The 3,640-nt window shown below is 40.1% G+C and overlaps 1 long non-coding RNA gene across 1 annotated transcript; it reads right to left on the reverse strand.

Moving 5' to 3' along the window:
* Window positions 1-539: 539 nt before the first annotated feature.
* LOC120638486 lies at window positions 540-3,368 on the reverse strand. The gene is made up of 2 exons (XR_005660174.1): window positions 3,250-3,368; window positions 540-675 (listed from the first exon to the last, which is right to left on the reverse strand). It is a non-coding gene; the product is annotated as an uncharacterized LOC120638486 (long non-coding RNA).
* Window positions 3,369-3,640: the final 272 nt, after the last annotated feature.

Below are 3,640 nucleotides of genomic sequence, written 5' to 3' on the forward strand. Positions count from 1 at the left end.
CTGCTTATCCACCACCAATTAATAGTTTGTTTTGAATGCCTCCTCCTGAGTGCAGAGCATTGTGGTAAGTGCTTGGGAGAGTGCATGGGAAGCAAAGTCAGCATCTGCCCTCAGGGGGCTTACAATCAAATGGTTTCTGAATCTAAAAATGCAAGAACTTACATTTCTAAAGCTAAACTTTCCCATTGAGTCCCAGCAGAATAAAATCAGAGAAAAAGTGGAGCAATTTTCTAAAATGTGATGCTCTCTGCTGGTTTTTCACATGCTTTCTGTTGTTCAGGATGGCCCCTTCTTTTGCCCCTTAAACTAAGGCTCTAGAAGGTGACTTATATCATGAGTGCTATGCATAATACATGCTCAGGAAAATACAGTAAAGCCCAAATAAGATTGGCCTCATTTTCTCTTCCAATGACGCCCCCCTCCCCCATCAATAATCTCTCAGAGAAGCGGTATCTGATTTATACCATTCCTCTGCCAATTACCTTCACGACTCTACATACCAGCAATTTATCAGGATCAGTAACTGACAGTAGCAATTATTCATAATTGTAACTTTTTATAGCCACATTTACATTTGCGTCATTCCCCGGATCCGTTGTGCATTTAGAAGTATGGAGGGGAAATGTAAAACTGCCAAGTGCTGGTTTTCTTTTCTTTTTTTTTTCTCTCTCATTCCTGCAAGAATAAAAGGAAAGTCCTGTAAAGATTCTTTAAGATTTGCCACCCAGAAGCCTGGCCTTGTTTCTTTGAGGGCTATTTCCCAATGGAGATGTCTAAATGAAGATAGTTAGGCCAGGATCCAACTGTTTAATAATATTGCAGCCCTTTTGAGGGAAGGATTTGAGAATCAGGCTTCTAATTTCCCATTCAAGCGATAAACTAGGGGGAGAATGCTAGTAGTCTACCCTCAAGCACCCTCGCTGAAATGGAAAGTTGGAAGGATAAGAACTAGGAATTGTCCATCAAGTTCACCTTCAATAAGCAATCACCCATTGCATATTTACTGATTATACTGGGGGATGTGAGAGTGAATTGCAATTTTGATGCTCCAAATATACCATGGTTACTACTGTCCACGTTTTCTTTTTTTCTTCATATCAAATCACAAGAAAAATAACAAGCTTAAGGAAAGAAACAGTCAGTAATATTATTCAACACCTACTAGGTGTTAAGCACTATATTAAGCATGTGGAAAATTACACTACAATTAGTAGACATGATCCCTGTCCTCCAAAACCATACAGTCTAGTGGGGGAGGCAGGCAGTATTACAGATTGGAGCTATAATAGTAGTTGTGGAGCAGGCACTGTACTGAGCGGCTGAGGGAGTATAAGAGAAGTAAAAGACGTAACCTAGGCCTTCGAGGAGTTATGAGGAAGATAATTATGCTAATAATAACAATAGTGGTATTTGTTAATCGTTTACTATGTGTCGAGGACTGTTCTAATTGTGGGAGTGGATAAAAGATAATCAGGTCAGCTGCAATCCCTATCCCTCATGGGGCTCACAGTCTAAGGGGGAAAGAGAACAGGGGTAAGACATGCAGACCTAAATTATTTACAGTTAATGAGGGGAGGAAAGATAAAGAGGTAACAGTAAGAGTAAGAAAAGATGGATGGGGAATAAATGAGTGGATAAGTACAACACATAAATGTTAAGGATGTGTGTATGTGCTTCAGGTACAAAGGGGTGTTTGGAACACATAACCTGGGAGGGTGGAGTGCAACCTGGGAATGCTTCCTGGAGGAGGTGGGATTTCAGATGAGCTTTGAAGGTAGGGAGAGTTGTGACCTGGCCCACTATGAGCTGGGAAGGGAGGAATTTTTTGAGAGCAAGCTTTCTTTTAAAGGAATTCCAGTGGTGGGAGAGCTTGCTGCAGAGAAGAGAACTTGCTGCTCTCACTTGGATCTGACCTACAACTCTTTCTCAGAGCTGTGCTAGGAAACATGATCTCTGAGCCCTAGAATGGTAGGGCTCGGCATAGTACGGTCTAGTCCTCTAGACTGCAAGATCATTGCGGGTAGGGAATGGGTCTGTTACGTTGTATTCTCCCAAGTGCTTAGTACAGTGCTCTGCACACAGTAGGTACTCAGTAAATATGATTAATTTATCGACTGGAAAGATCAAGGACCTGGGAATCAGGGGACCTGGGTCCTCATTCTGACTACGCCACTTGCCTGCTTTGTGACCTTAGACAAGTCACTTAACTGCTCTGTGCCTCAGTTTCCTCCTCTGTAAAATGGGGATGCAGTGCCTGTTCTTCCCCCTACTTAGCCCACGAGCCCAACCTGATAAACTTGTACCCACCCATTGCTTAGAACAGGAAGTGATACATAGTAAGTGCTTAACAAATATAATAATAACAATAACTATTATTATTATTATTTTGGAGGTCCAGGGAAGTGTACCCCAGTCTTAGTAGACTTTCTGTGGCCCTGCCCACTTTGGAATTAACTGAGACTAGCCAACGTGGCTGGATGTGACTATATTCTGGGGAGTGTGGATTCCTAATTTAGCAGAGAAAGCCAATATTTTCATTCAAGTTATTTTTTAAGCATTGTGTTTGCTTAATATATATTCCTCCCCCATTATATAAGGTTTAATAAGGCTAAAGTTTTTAGAGACATTCCATCTTTGCTCAGATTTAGGGAAAGTCATAATTGTTGGCGTGAAATTTGAGGAGTAAAACATGAAATACCCAGAAATGTATGTTGTGTGGGTTCATTCATCGGGTGGGCACATTCTGAATACGCACCAAGTGTAGTCTTTTGAAAGTTTAATTTGTAGTTTATTTACGTAGATAAGCATCAAAGAAGCATATTTACTATTCAACTTTGGAAGAAATACTGCTTTAACGTACGCTCTGAAATACAGATTACCCAGAAGGGGAGGGATTTTGTAAGAACTTTGCTTACTGTTCTCAACCATCATATTGTTAACAACCAGTTGCATCTGCACATTAACATTACATACACCATTACATCATAAAATAACTACCAAAACAATTCTAGCGACATTATTATCTCTTCAAATAGCCATATGTTCCCTCCAGCACCGAGAATTTATTTAAACATAATTACAGCATCTCAACTCCACAAATATCATTATGAATAAAAAAGACTTTAATTAGGAAACGGCTTTAGCTTTTCATCAGAGGAACAGTTACACTTAAACACCAATAATAGTAATTCATATAATTGCATATTTGCTGATTCTCTCTAAATAATTGAGGAGCCAAAATCAGTATACCATCCATCCAGTATTTCTGAATAAGGATATCACAGCATTTCCAGAGAGGGAGGGAGGAGGCATTCATAACTGAGTGGAAATGTTCTGGAAGAAATGCTTAGCATCTTAAATAGGCTCCATAAAGTTCTGGGTTCATAACCAACAAAATTGGAATGTTTCATTGTTAAAAAGCTTCTTCATTCTTAAGAGAGTGATTAGACCATGCAATTCTATTTATCCCACGGCAAAATTCCCCTTCTGTCAAATTCACCTGGGAATCTAATGTTTGGCACTAGAACTGACATGAAAGATTTGGGCTAGGGCCACTTCCCCCAAGTTGGGAGGGAGGTGTTTTAATCATTCAATCCTATTTACTGAGGGCTTACTGTGTGCCGAGCACAGTACTAAGCAC

The sequence above is a fragment of the Ornithorhynchus anatinus genome, chromosome 7 (assembly GCF_004115215.2).
Source record: "Ornithorhynchus anatinus isolate Pmale09 chromosome 7, mOrnAna1.pri.v4, whole genome shotgun sequence".
Classification (NCBI taxonomy): Eukaryota; Metazoa; Chordata; class Mammalia; order Monotremata; family Ornithorhynchidae; genus Ornithorhynchus; species Ornithorhynchus anatinus.